The following is a 15,194-nucleotide window of genomic DNA, read 5'->3' as shown; positions in this document are numbered from 1 at the left end:
TTTGTTGCTTTGCTGCACCTTTGTTGCACACCTCCAAACACACGCATCACAACCCATCGCCCTGTCTGATCCATCCAGGGAGCAACAGCTCCGTGTCGCCCGTTGACATGGCCGGCCCTTGCTTCCCGAGCACGTCAGAAGGCAAGTCCGGTGAGGTGGCTCTGCCTCCTCGGTTTCTTTGCATGCACGCGCACATCCTTCTTCAATGAACTCTCTCTCAGGGATTCCGCACGCCCACCACTACCCTGCTGCTGCTAGCGCCGCCGTGCTTGCTCGCTACCGTCTCCGGCAATCACCATGCGTCCATGGTGATTCTAAGGCACTGCATTTACCTTCTGTTAAGTTGAGCTGTTCCCCTCTGATAAACACAAACCCAAGAGCGGCCTGGCTGGTTAGCCACTCGCGCTCTCATTCAGGAGATCTTAGTTCAAACCCCGAGAGCTCCACATTTTTGTTGTTGTTGTGTCTGTTATTTCACATGCACACCCTCTTGGTTCATCTTGGTCCTATCCCCTCAATCATCACCAGCACCAATCAGTCCTACAGGCCATCGTATCTCTTCTCTGTCTAGCAAGTCCAGGGGTTCAAATCCCCTGCGCCCCCATTGTTTTTCCTTTTGCTACATGTTCGTATTTCTTCAGTTCAGTTCAGTTCAAGAGGATGTGTCATCTAGAGCCGAACCCCTCCAGTGCACAAAACACGTTTCAACCCAGCTGGTCGTTGCGCTGTACTTCCACCCGGGCGACCAGGGATCAAATACCCACAGCCGCACCTTTTGTTTTCACCAATTTTTGCTTCACTCAGATCAAGCTCTGCTCATGTTTCATGTTCTGTCAGGTCCATTCTTCGGCACAATCCAGTGAGTAGCCCACTGGTCATCTCAGCGCACAAACACCAGGAGGGCTTGGGATCGAATCCCATGGAGCCTCAATCCTTTTCCTCTGTGTCCTTTTTTTTCTCTTTCCAAAATGTGAAAACATCCGCTTCGGGCCAATTCTGTTCTTGGATTGCACAGTGCATTGCATCCGGCCCTCTTATGTTTTTTTTTCTGTTCCAGGCGTTTTTTTTCATTTATTCTTTTCTTGCATATTTTCAGAGAATGCCTCTGTTTTGTATTGTTAATAACTAGATATGCATGCATCCAAATAAAACATGTTATATATGTAAAATGCTTAGAATCTCATCTACTTTCATAATCTGCATCTTTCATCCATGTTTGAAATGTTTAAATTGATGTTTGCATTTAATTTGTACAATGCCATGTTAAAATGGTTTATTTCATAATAAATAACCGTAGCTCGGTTTTAAATAAACTTTATATGTAAATGGGGTGGAAAAATGCATAGAATAACATGGTCCACTTTATTTTCCTGTTTAACAACCTTAAAATATGGTTTAGGGCAGAACAGTACCAAATTCGAATATTGCATATGGGGGTTTTCCGGAATTGTTGTTTGTTTGTTCCGACCTCATTTAAACTTGCCTAGATAGGTAGTTTTATTGTGTTGCACCTCTTGCCATGTTAACAACATTTAATACTGTTGGGTAGCATAAACCAGAGTGAATTAAATAATTGGATGTGATGTTTCGTCAATATGCAACCCGTTGTATATTGAGCTCCACTTAAATTATAGTATTGTTTGTTGCACTTTGCCATGCCATGAATCATTAAACCGGACATGCATCATACTTGATTGTGCATCATGTCATGGTTATGCTTGCGTGTTTACTATGTTATTTGCTTCTTTCCAGTTTTGCTTCTTCTTGATAGTTCCTATTTCGTTGTGACCGTGAGGATTCGTTCGTCTACGCTTGGTTCGGCTTCATCCGTCCGTCTTCTTCATGGACTCGTTCTTCTTCCTTGCGGGATTTCAGGCAAGATGACTGTAACCCTGGATCTCACTACTATCATTGCTATGCTAGTTGCTTCATTCTATCGCTATGCTGCGCTACCTATCATTTGTTCTTCAAGCCTCCCAATTTGCCATGTCAGCCTCTAACCTTTTTCACCCTTCCTAGCAAACCGTTGTTTGGCTATGTTATCTCTTTGCTCAACCCCTCTTATAGCGTTGTTAGTTGTAGGTGAAGTTGAAGATTGCTCCATTGTGGACAGGATTATGTTGGGATATCACAATATCTCTTATTTAATTAATGCATCTATATACTTGGTAAAGGGTGGAAGGCTCGGCCTTATGCCTGGTGTTTTGTTCCACTCTTGCCGCCCTAGTTTCCGTCATACCGGTGTTATGTTCCTTGATTTTGCATTCCTTACGCGGTTGGGTGATTTATGGGACCCCCTTGACAGTTCGCTTTGAATAAAACTCTTCTAGTAAGGCCCAACCTTGGTTTTACCATTTGCCTCACCACCACCTACTACCTTTCCCTTGGGTCGGCCAACCCGAGGGTCATCTTTATTTTAGCCCCCCCCCCGGGCCAGTGCTTCTCTAAGTGCTAGTCCGATCCAGAGCGCTTTGAAGCGCCCCCTCGGGGAAACTTGAGGTGTGGTTTTAGTTGTACGGATTGCTCATCTGGTGTTTCCCTGAGAACGAGATATGTGCAGCTCCTATCGGGATTGTCGGCACATTGGGCGGCTTTGCTGGTCTTGTTTTACCACTGTCGAAATGTCTTGTAAACCGGGATTCCGAGACTGATCGGGTCTTCCTGGGAGAAGGAATGTCCTTCGTTGACCGTGAGAGCTTGTGATGGGCTAAGTTGGGACACCCCTGCAGGGTATAAACTTTCAAGAGACGTGCCCGCGGTTATGTGGCAGATGGGAATTTTTGAGTATCCGGTTGTAGATAAGTTGACACCAGATTCAAATTAAAACGCATCAACCGCGTGTGTAGCCGTGATGGTCTCTTTTCGGCGGAGTCCGGGAAGTGAACACGGTCTTTGTGTTATGTTTGACGTAAGTAGTTTCGGGATCACCTCTTGATCATTGCTAGCTTCACGACCGTTCCGTTTGCTCTCTTCTCGCTCTTATTTGCGTATGTTAGCCACCATATATGCTTAGACGCTGCTGCAACCTCACCACTTTACCCCCTTCCTTAATCATTAAGCTTTGCTAGTCTTGATACCCATGGTAATGGGATTGCTGAGTCCTCGTGGCTCACAGATTACTACAACAACAGTTCCAGGTACATGTTATGCGATGATCATGACGTGAGAGCGATGTTTACTTGTTTTGGAGTTCTTCTTCTACTTCTTCTTCGATCAGGGGATAGGTTCCAGGTCGGCAGCCTGGGCTAGCAGGGTGGATTTCATTTGAGTTTCTGTTTGTGTTTCATCTGTAGTCGGATGATGCTCTAATGTATTGTGATGTTGTATTCGTGTGGCATTGTATGCCTCTTGTATGTATCCCCAACTATTATGTAATGGTTTGATGTAATGATATCCACCTTGCAAAAGCGTCTTCAAGATGCGCTTCTATCCTTGGTGGGACATTCGAGTTCCTTTAGGATAGGGTTGCATCTTGGGCATGACAAGTTGGTATCAGAGCCTCGACCGACCATAGGATCCCCCTTGTTTGATCGCGTAGTTTGGCCGTTGTTGAGTCTAGAAGAAAACTGCTTTCAGAGTCTAGTTATATCGGAGAGTAGGAATTCTTTTTACTCCTCAGCCCCTTCGTCGCTCTGGTGAGGAATCTTGTCGTAGGTGTTTTGAATTACTCCTCTTCCCCTTCAAATTTTTCTTTAGGATGACGCAGTTGGTTTCCCGATTGTTGGTTCTCAGCTTTTTTCATCCGGTGCTTTTCTCGTCAAGTCGACTCGAGCCTCTTCATCTTTTCCAAGTTCAATCCTCAGTTGTCTTCTTTTCCCCCCCGCCCACCCCTTTTTCATCTTGGAGTCCGAGTCCGTAATCGAGCATCCAGCCTACTCGTGCGAAGTCTTTGCTTTCTTTCCTCAACGATTTTAACAAGTGTTTTCTCTTCAAGATATTCGCTGGTTCCCCCGTCCAAGTTGCCTTTGTTTTCCCGCCATCCCACCCTCTTATTCCCGGAGCCTGGATCTCTTTCGAGCATCAAGTTCATTCATACGGAGCCTCTTCAGTCTTCCCTCAATTATTTCAACCGGTGAATTCTCGTCTCGTTCGTCATTCTTCATCCCTTTCTTTTTCCGGTGCACTCAATTCAAGTTTTTCGGGTTGATCATATTCTTTTCCCTCGGCTCAAGTGTTTTCTCTGCTCGTTCGCCCTCGCCAGTTTATCCTTCCGGAGTGTCCAAGACATCTTAGGAGATTCATTTGTGTTCCAATTAATTCGAGGTTGTCACCTCATTCAAATATTTTAAATTGTTCCGGTGCATCATCTATCTGTTCAACATCCCTTTCCAACGGTGTTTTTTCTCTTTAGTGGGCCCTAATCCACAGGTTTTTTCCCAGGATCTTAACTGACTCTTCTAATTTCCCGGAGCTATTCTCAAATCCTTTTTGAAGTTTGATGTAAGTATGAATTTCATCAGTCAGATCTTTTCCAAGATCAATTTCAAATCATTTTTTATTGTTGGCTCAACCTCTTCGCTTGTCATGCTCTCGGAGTATCTCAGTAATTTTGTTGGTGTTTCTCGTCGTCCTTTGAAGACCGAATAAGAGTTTTTCCTCTAAATCTTGGCCATTCTCTCAAAGATTCGTGGTTCTAGATTCATGCTATCCTCTCGAATTATTCCGTTTGTCAGAGATTCTTTTCATCCATCCAGAGTATTTCAGGAGTTGTTTTTGCCGTCTCAATCATCCGGAAGCCATCTTTTTGGAATATCTCTTCGTTCTAAGTTTTTCAAATTCGTTCTCAAATTATTCCATATCTGTGCCCCTTCGTTCGTCTCAATATGCTTCCGGTGCTTCGTTCAAGTATTCTTCAATCAGTTCGGGATCTCTTCGTTTCTCTTGGATTTTAATTCCCTCGAGTATCTTTGTGATTGCTCTAATTCTTCCCGGTGATTCATTATCTTTCCTTAGTCATTTTTGAATTCTTCCGGTGCTTCGTTCAAGTATGCTTCAATCAGCTCACGGTCTCTTCTTTCAATTGCATCTTCATTCCCTCAAGTATATTCTTGCTTTTCCTATTTTCCCGGTGAGTCATTCTCCTTCATCATTCAATTTTGAATTCAAGCGGTGGTTCGTGCAAGACCCCTTTTCATTTGCAATCATATTAATTCATGTGTTCTTTCCAATCCTACCAGTGGTTCAGGAAGAATTTATCAAGTTTCCAATATGTCACTTCTCAATCCTTTTCAAGAAGAATAAGTAGTATGCAAAATCCATTGCTTGTCATCAATTTAATTTGATGAAGGATAAGCATACAATAAATCTCATTCTTATTTCCTCGTAGTGTTTAATCCCTTCCTTTGGAGTTTGTTCATGATGAATAATCTCTCGGTTCCAAGTGTTTTCATCTTTTCATTTCCGGAGTTCAAATTTCCTCGGGCATCATGTCGGAACCTCCATCTAAATCGATGCAAGGCTTTAGTCTTATTCTTTTCATCCTTCATTCCTATCTCATCATCTTTTGTCACCGGAGTTCTTCATGGTGGTTCTTCATGATTCAATTCATTCTTCAAGAGTTCATCAAGATTTTGTTGGAGGAGTTCAAGTATCTTTTCTTCTCGCATCTCGAAGTGCAATTAATTCTCCATTTTCTTTTGAAGTGGAGTTTTGCATTTCTTCGTTCTTCTCAACTATTTAGACATTGGTTGTGGTATAATTTCAACTCAAGTTTTGAGTTGTTTTTGATAATCCACAACAAGCTTATTCTTTCGTTGTTGATTTTCTCAACAACTCCATTCAATCCTTCCTTCTAAGTTCTTTTCATTCAATTCTTTCAATTCTTCCGGAGGCATTGCATTGTTCATCTCGTCAACTGCCATCTCATTGGGTGAAGTTCATGTTCTAATCCTCCCATTTTCAATCGGAGTGTTGCCGAAATTCTTTTATTCATTCCTTTTCTATCTTGTTCTAACCGGAGTGGTTTCAGAGTCTATCTTGTTTCCATGAGCATTTGATTCTCGTCATATTCGCCATTCCTCTTTCTACCCGAGTGCTCTCGGCTTGGTTCATCTTTTCTCTTGCGCTCTTATTTCACCTCATCCTCTTTCTCTTCTGTCTCGTTCCTAAGATCTCGGGACGAGATCTTCTGTTAGTGGAGGAGTGTTGTGATGCCCCGAGACCGATGGTCTAGTTGCCTTCCATTTATTTTTCGTTGTTGTCGTGTGTTTATTTTGTTTGTTGCATTATCATAATTATTTTGCATATTTCATTCCTCCATGTTGAGTGCCTTGTCTTATTTTGCTTCTTGCAGCATGTTCATTTTTATTGTATTGCATTATGCCATCCTTGTTTGTTGCATGCCATGCCCATCATTGTCATATTGTATTTTGCCATCCTATGTTGTTGCATCATGGTCATAATTGTTGCATTGTGCTTCTTGTCATATTGCATTCCCCATGCTCATCATGTTCATTGTGCTAGTCATCTTGTTGTGATGGGTGTGTGCATCATTCCTTGCCATCTATCTCTCAAACCATGCCCATGCATCATCACCTCCTTCTTCTCTCTTTCATGTTTTTGCAAGTGACCTTTTCCCCTCCTCCATAATTGTTCACTCTTTTCCTGATGCTAGTGCACCTAATCCTTAACCTCTTTGATGAACGTCATCTATTTTGGAGTTGTTTTGGTTGGGTTCAAAAATGGCTCAAGTTTGAATTTAATTCAACCTTTAATTATTTTTATACCTTTAAAAAATGGCCAAACCAATTTATTCAAATACTGCATAAATCCAGGACTCCATATATATCTTTATCTCTATGAGTTTCCTTCCCAAAACCCCTGGCCTTTTCAATCTTGGAGGTGTCTAATTATTTTAGGCAGATTAAAAGAAAGGAAGGAAGGCATGAATCACATCCGAAGCCCACCTGGGCCTTTCTTTCCCTGGCCCAACTCCGTTCACAGGAACCTGCCCCGTTGCGTTGCCGTCTCTGCTCTAGAGACAGAGCGCTCGCGCTCGCGCCGTGAGCTTCACGGACGCCGAGGTCGCACCGTTTTCTCCCCTCCTTTTAAGCCAGCAGCCACGCCCTAGGGTTTCCCCTTCTCCCTCTCGATTTCCTCGCCGCCGCCACCCAGGAGGGCAGCTCCTCTCTGCTCCATCTCCTCCCTGCAGCCACCATGGCCGGCCCATGCAAGAGCCCAGAACCGGAGTAGGAGCATCGCCGGCCTCCCCTCTGACGACCGCAAGCACCGCAGCGCCTCCTCGAGTCCGTTCTGACGCCGATCCGAGCCCGAGGACGCCTTCCCCGACGTCTTCTTCGTCCTCTGCTTCGTCTTCTTCATGGACAGCAAGTCCACCGGAGTTCCTCGCCTCCTCTCCGTCGATAATTTACGTCCCCGACCTCATCCTCATGTCACAAGTATACTAGGTATACCCAACTCCATCTCTGCTCTTTTCTATCGCGATTCGATCACCGGAGTCGTCGCTAGGTCCATGCCATCTTCGTGTTCTCGGTGCTTCGACGAGTTCTGAATTTTGTTGTGTAGTTGCAGTAGTCGCCGTGGTTTCTCGCGCTTCGCCCCCGCTCTGGATCCTCTCTCGCACACGTCGCCTCGTCGTGCCACTCCCTGCTTCCGCTCGCTCGCCGCAAGCTACTGCTCCCACACATGCTGCTGGCTTCGTTGCTTTGCTGCACCTTCGCTGCACACCTCCACACACATGCATCACAACCCATCGCCCTGTATGATCCATCCAGGGAGCAGCAGCTCTGTGTCGCCCCTTGACATGTCCGGCCCTTGCTTCCCGAGCACGTCGGAAGGCAAGTCCGGTGAGGTGGCTCTGCCTCCTCGGTTTCTTTGCAAGCACGCGCACATCCTTCTTCAGTGAACTCTCTCTTAGGGATTCCGCACGCCCGCCACTACCCTGCTGCTGCTAGCGCCGCCGTGCTTGCTCGCTGCCGTCTCCGGCAATCATCATGCGTCCATGGTGATTCTAAGGCACTGCATTTACCTTCTGTTAAGTTGAGCTGTTCCCCTCTGTTAAACACAAACCCAAGAGCGGCCTGGCTGGTTAGCCACTCGCGCTCTCATTCAGGAGATCTTAGTTCAAACCCAGAGAGCTCCACATTTTTGTTGTTGTTGTTTCTGTTATTTCACATGCACACCCTCTTGGTTCATCTTGGTCCTATCCCTTCAATCATCACCAGCACCGATCAGTCCTATTGGCCATCGTATCTCTTCTCTGTCCAGCAAGTCTAGGGGTTCAAATTCCATGCGCCCCCATTGTTTTTCCTTTTGCTACCTGTTCGTGTTTCTTCAGTTCAATTCAGTTCAGTTCAGTTCGAGAGGATGTGTCACTTAGGGCCGAACCCTCCAGTGCACAAGAAACATTTCAGACCAACTGGTCGTTGCGCTGCACTTCCACTCGGGCGACCAGGGATCAAATACCCACGGCCGCATCTTTTGTTTTCACCAATTTTTGCTTCACTCAGATCAAGCTCTGCTCATGTTTCATGTTCTGTCAGGTCCATTCTTCGGCACAATCCAGTTAGTAGCCCACTGGTCATCTCAGCGCACGAACACCAGGAGGTCCTGGGATCAAATCCCATGGAGCCTCAATCCTTTTCCTCTGTGTCCTTTTTTTCTCTTTCCAAAACGTGAAAACATCCGCTTCGGGCCAATTATGCTCCTGGGCTTGCACAGTGCATTGCATCCAGCCCGCTTATGTTTTTTTTCCTGTTCCATGCGGGTTTTTTCATTTATTCTTTTCCTGCATATTTTCAGAGAATGCCTCTGTTTTGTATTGTTAATAACTAGATATGCATGCATCTAAATAAAACATGTTATATATGTAAAATGCTTAGAATCTCATCTACTTTCATAATTTGCATCTTTCATCCATGTTTGAAATGTTTAAATTGATGTTTGCATTTAATTTGTACAATGCCATGTTAAAATGGTTTATTTCATAACTAAATAACCGTAGCTTGGTTTTAAATAAGCTTTATATGTAAATGGGGTGGGAAAATGCATAGAATAACATGGTCCACTTTATTTTCCTGTTTAACAATCTTAAAATATGGTTTAGGGCAGAACAGTACCAAATTCGAATATTGCATATGGGGTTTTCCGGAATTGTTGTTTGTTTGTTCCAACCTAATTTAAACTTGCCTAGATAGGTAGTTTTATTGTGTTGCACCTCTTGCCATATTAGCAACATTTAATATTGTTGGGTAGCATAAACGAGAGTGAATTAAATAATTGGATGTGGTGTTTCGTCAATATGCAACCCGTTGCATATTGAGCTCCACTTAAATTGTAGTATTGTTTGTTGCACTTTGCCATGCCATGACTCATTAAACCGGACATGCATCATACTTGATTGTGCATCATGTCATGGTTATGCTTGCGTGTTTACTATGTTGTTTGCTTCTTTCCAGTTGTGCTTCTTCTTGATAGTTCCTGTTTCGTTGCGATCGTGAGGATTCCTGTTTCGTCCACATTTTTGTTGTTGTTGTTTCTGTTATTTCACACGCACACCCTCTTCGTTTTTCTCATCTATGCTTGGTTCGGCTTCATCCGTTCGTCTTCTTCATGGACTCGTTCTTCTTCCTTGTGGGATTTCAGGCAAGATGACCGTAACCCTTGATCTCACTACTATCATTGCTATGTTGGTTGCTTCGTTCTATCGCTATGCTGCGCTACCTATCATTTGTTCTTCAAGCCTCCCAATTTGCCATGTCAGCCTCTAACCTTTTTCACCCTTCCTAGCAAACCGTTGTTTGGCTATGTTACCGCTTTGCTCAGCCCCTCTTATAGCGTTGTTAGTTGCAGGTGAAGTTGAAGATTGCTCCATGGCGGACAGGATTATGTTGGGATATCACAATATCTCTTATTTAATTAATGCATCTATATACTTGGTAAAGGGTGGAAGGCTCGGCCTTATGCCTGGTGTTTTGTTCCACTCTTGCCGCCCTAGTTTCCGTCATACCGGTGTTATGTTCCTTGATTTTGCGTTCCTTACGCGGTTGGGTGATTTATGGGACCCCCTTGACAGTTCGCTTTGAATAAAACTCCTCCAGCAAGGCCCAACCTTGGTTTTACCATTTGCATCACCACCACCTACCAATTTTCCCTTGGGTCGGCCAACCCGAGGGTCATCTTTATTTTAGCCCCCCCGGGCCAGTGCTTCTCTAAGTGCTAGTCCGATCTAGAGCCCTTTGCAGTGCCCCCTTAGGGAAACTTGAGGTCTGGTTTTATTTGTACGGATGGTCATCCGGTGTTGCCCTGAGAACGAGATATGTGCAGCTTTTGGGATTATCGGCACATCGGGCGGCTTTGCTGGTCTTGTTTTACCACTGTCGAAATGTCTTGTAAACCGGGATTCCGAGACTGATCGGGTCTTCCTGGGAGAAGGAATATACTTCGTTGACCGTGAGAGCTTGTGATGGGCTAAGTTGGGACACTCCTGCAGGGTATAAACTTTCGAGAGCCGTGCCCGCGGTTATGTGGCAGATGGGAATTTGTTAATATCCGGTTGTAGATAACTTGACACCAGATTCGAATTAAAACGCATCAACCGCGTGTGTAGCCGTGATGGTCTCTTTTCGGCGGAGTCCGGGAAGTGAACACGGTCTTTGTGTTATGTTTGACGTAAGTAGTTTCAGGATCACCTCTTGATCATTGCTAGCTTCACGACCGTTCCGTTTGCTCTCTTCTCGCTCTTATTTGCATATGTTAGCCACCATATATGCTTAGACGCTGCTGCAACCTCACCACTTTACCCCCTTCCTTACCCATTAAGCTTGGCTAGTCTTGATACCCATGGTAATGGGATTGCTGAGTCCTCGTGGCTCACAGATTACTACAACAACAGTTGCAGGTACAGGTTATGCGATGATCATGACGCGAGAGCGATGTTTACTTGTTTTGGAGTTCTTCTTCTGCTTCTTCTTTGATCAGGAGATAGGTTCCAGGTCGGCAGCCTGGGCTAGCAGGGTGGATGTCGTTTGAGTTTCTGTTTGTGTTTCATCCGTAGTCGGATGATGCTCTAATGTATTGTGATGTTGTATTCGTGCGGCATTGTATGCCTCTTGTATGTATCCCCAACTATTATGTAATGGTTTGATGTAATGATATCCACCTTGCAAAAGTGGTTTCAAGATGCGCTTCTATCCTTGGTGGGACCTTCGAGTTCCTTTAGGATAGGGTCTCATCTTGGGCGTGACACTAACAATCCCTACATCCAGCTGTATCCATCCGTCAACACATAACCAAGAAAACTTCAGAAATTGTGTACCTCAACCTTCGAAAAGCATCCAGCTATCTCACCAACAACTGCATAAAAGAGATTTTCGATGTCGCCAACAACATCTTCAGCTGTATCCAGATATCTCGAAAGTTTATACCCTGCAGGGGTGTCCCAACTTAGCCCATCACAAGCTCTCACGGTCAACGAAGGATATTCCTTCTCCCAGGAAGACCTGATCAGTCTTAGAATCCCGGTTTACAAGACATTTGGACAGTGGTAAAACAAGACCAGCAAAGCTGCCCGATGTGCCGATAATCCCGATAGGAGCTGCACATATCTCGTTCTCAGGGCAACACCGGATGACCATCCGTACAACTAAAACCAGACCTCAAGTTTCCCTGAAGGGGCGCTGCAAAGGGCTCTGGATCGGACCAGCACTTAGAGAAGCACTGGCCCGGGGGGGGGGGGCTAAAATAAAGATGACCCTCGGGTTGGCCGACCCAAGGGAAAATTAGTAGGTGGTGGTGATGCAAATGGTAAAACCAAGGTTGGGCCTTGCTGGAGGAGTTTTATTCAAAGCGAACTGTCAAGGGGGTCCCATAAATCACCCAACCACGCAAGGAACGCAAAATCAAGGAACATAACACCGGTATGACGGAAACTAGGGCGGCAAGAGTGGAACAAAACACCAGGCATAAGGCCGAGTCTTCCACCCTTTACCAAGTATATAGATGCATTAATTAAATAAGAGATATTGTGATATCCCAACATAATCCTGTCCATCATGGAGCAATCTTCAACTTCACCTACAACTAACAACGCTATAAGAGGGCTGAGCAAAGCGGTAACATAGACAAGCAACGGTTTGCTAGGAAGGGTGAAAAGGTTGGAGGCTGACATGGCAATTTGGGAGGCTTGAAGAACAAGTGATAGGTAGCGCAGCATAGCCATAGAACGAAGCAACTAGCAAGCAAAGATAGAAGTGATATCGAGGGTAATGGTCATCTTGCCTGAGATCCCACAAGGAAGAAGAACTTGTCCGTGAAGAAGACAAGCGGACGTAGTCGAACGAATCCTCACTACTCCGGAACGAAACCGAAGCTAATGAGAGAAGCAAACCAGAAAGAAGCAAGCAACATGGTAAACACACAAATAAACATGGCTTGATGCACAATCAAGTATGATGCATGTCCAGTTTAAAAAGGAATGGCATGGCAAAGTGCACAAACAATACTACAAGTTAAGTGGAGCTCAATATGCAACTCGTTGCATATTGATGAAACACCACAATCGATCATTTAGTTCGCTCTCGTTTATTCTAATCATCAATAATAAATGTTGTTAAACATGGAAAGGGGTGAAGCATAATGAAACTACCTATCTAGGCAAGTTTAAATGAGGCCGGAACACCAAACAACAATTCCGGAAAATCCTCATATGCATATTTTGGAATTGGTACTGTTCTGCCCTAAACCATATTTTAGAGTTGTTAAACATGCAAAGTAATGCCACCATGTTAAACTATGCATTTTTTCACCCCATTTACATATAAAGTTTATTTAAAACCAAGCTACGGTTATTTAGACATGGGCGTTGGGCCTTGGCGAGGCAAGATGAGGCCCATGCGTCGTCAACGTGCGCGAGCGGCCACAACACTCGAGCTTAGTCAACGCGACCTGGCGCTCGCGTCTGGAAAGAAGTAGAGGCGCGAAACGGCGGGGCTGTGGGGCACAGGGAGGCGCGACTTCGGCGGAGAAGGGGGCCGACAGGCAGCGGATTTGGCGAACTAGGTGGCGGCGCGACAAACTGAAGGAGGCGGCAGCGCACATCCTTTGTTCAAAAGACAGAGAGCTTCAGAGACGGGGACGAAAGACAGACAGGAGAAAAGGGAAGAACGTGAGGGGGCCTGGCTGACCGGCTGTAGCGACCAAACCTCAAACAGTCTGATCTCCGTGCTTTAGTGTCATCCCTGGATCAGTAATGCTGACACACACAGTACTTGAAGGATTTAAAACAGAGTAGCAGTCACACACTTATTACATATAATGTCTCAAAAGAGAACTTATTATAATAAATATGGCTTAAGGCCATCTAATAACGATAACATCGGAAGGCTTGGAAGATAAGTGAGTCCATCAACTCCAACGGCATCACTGAGTATAGAACCACGACCTAAGGCACCTTACTCGTCGTCTGAAAAGTCTGCAACATGAACGTTGCAGCCCGAAAACGGGTCAGCACATGGAATATGCTGGCAATGTAACACATAGAGAGTAATGAACAGAAATATGCTATACTACATACATATATGACTGGTGGAAAGCTCTATGGTTACAGATTTGCCCAAAGCCAATTTTTCCCTACTGCAAAGGAATAAGTTTTATTTAACTATCATGGTGGTTGTTAAACATTGAGAAGATAGACACCCTCTCAATCCCAATTAAACATCATCATTAAACCCAACAAATTAAATTAAAGTAACATGATGAGATTCACATGATAATCCAAGTACTAGATACTCAAAACGTACATAACCGGGGACACGGCTAACCATGATTAGTTTATACACTCTACAGAGGTTTGCGCACTTTTCCCCACAAGACTCGATCTCCTCAGTTGGATTTCTCGCACTACATGGTGTTTGAGAAACGGATGACCGAGACATAGTCTTTCAGAAGCGTTTGCACCTTACGATCGGGTAGACAGTACCAACCTACATCCCCTACATCTGCTAATCTACCACTGTAAGAGTTCACACGACTTAATAAACTATGCTAGAGCCCATAGTAGCTTGTGGCTGCACACGGAAGTTTCTAGCATGAATAATCTCATGATCCCTTTGAGCCTGGGTGGCGGTCCATAAAGAAAAACAGGCAAATCGCTGGAATACCCAGGTGCCTCAATCCACCCAGATGTGTATTAAAGTTGCCACCTTAAATAAACCATTAAAGAACAATCTCACACCTGTCATGGATACACTCACCTAATCCGCGTCTACTAGCATAGCATAGCAATATAAGCAAACGTAGAAGTAACTCCCAAGGGTTTGATAATAAAACAGGTAATAGGTACTACCTCATCTACTTCCCAAAACCCACAATTTAATTAAATCCTAATCATGCAATGTTTGAGGATTGATCTAATGCAATAAAACTGGGTATGAAAGAGGTATGATCAAAGTGTTACTTGCCTTGCTGATGATCCATGAAACCTAGAGATTTGAAGTAGCAAGTGGCGCACTCCGGGTACTCTATCGCAAACAAACAAGCATACAATAAGTACTCATCTAATGCACGGGTAAAACTCAAATAAGAGAACTAACTAGAAAGTTCAACTTAGGAACTCCGGTTGCAAAAAGAATCAAATCGAACGAAGCAACGAAACACAAACGGCGAAAGAAACAACCTTCATTTACTAATCTGGACCTAAGTCAAATTCTATAGAAGTAAAAAACTTGTTTGAGTTGGTTAAATGGAAAGAGGGTTTCGAGACGAAACTCTAGGTGCTTGAATCGCCTGATTCCGATAAACGAGCGAAAAGTTATACTAGAACGAAAATCGGATGAGAAATCGCGATCTGGAATAATCGCGGAAAATCCAAGAAAAAGAAAAACTGACGAATAGATTAACAAACGAACGTTCGGTAACCGAAACTAAACGGTGAACTCGTGCGTTAAAACGAACGAGCGAACGCTCGCTAAATAAATAAACCGCAACAAAAAATTAAACCAATCTAAAAAAACTAGGGTTTTCAAAAAAACCGAATCAGTTTTCTTAGAAAACCGGGGCTGCGGGCGGCTACCTCGGCTCAGGCTCCGGTGAGGTCCGGCGGCTCCGGCGGGGATCCGGTGGGGCCGCGGGGCTCCGGCGGCGGGCGGTGGCAGCAGTGGCGACGGCGGCGGCGGCGCGATCTGCGGCGGCGGTGGCTCAGTGGGTCCGGAGGCGGGGCGGGTCGGGGTGGCGGGTGA

This window comes from Triticum dicoccoides, chromosome 2B (genome assembly GCF_002162155.2).
Source record: "Triticum dicoccoides isolate Atlit2015 ecotype Zavitan chromosome 2B, WEW_v2.0, whole genome shotgun sequence".
Lineage (NCBI taxonomy): Eukaryota > Viridiplantae > Streptophyta > Magnoliopsida > Poales > Poaceae > Triticum > Triticum dicoccoides.
The sequence above is the reverse complement of the archived record's forward strand: the minus strand, read 5'-3'. Positions refer to the sequence as shown.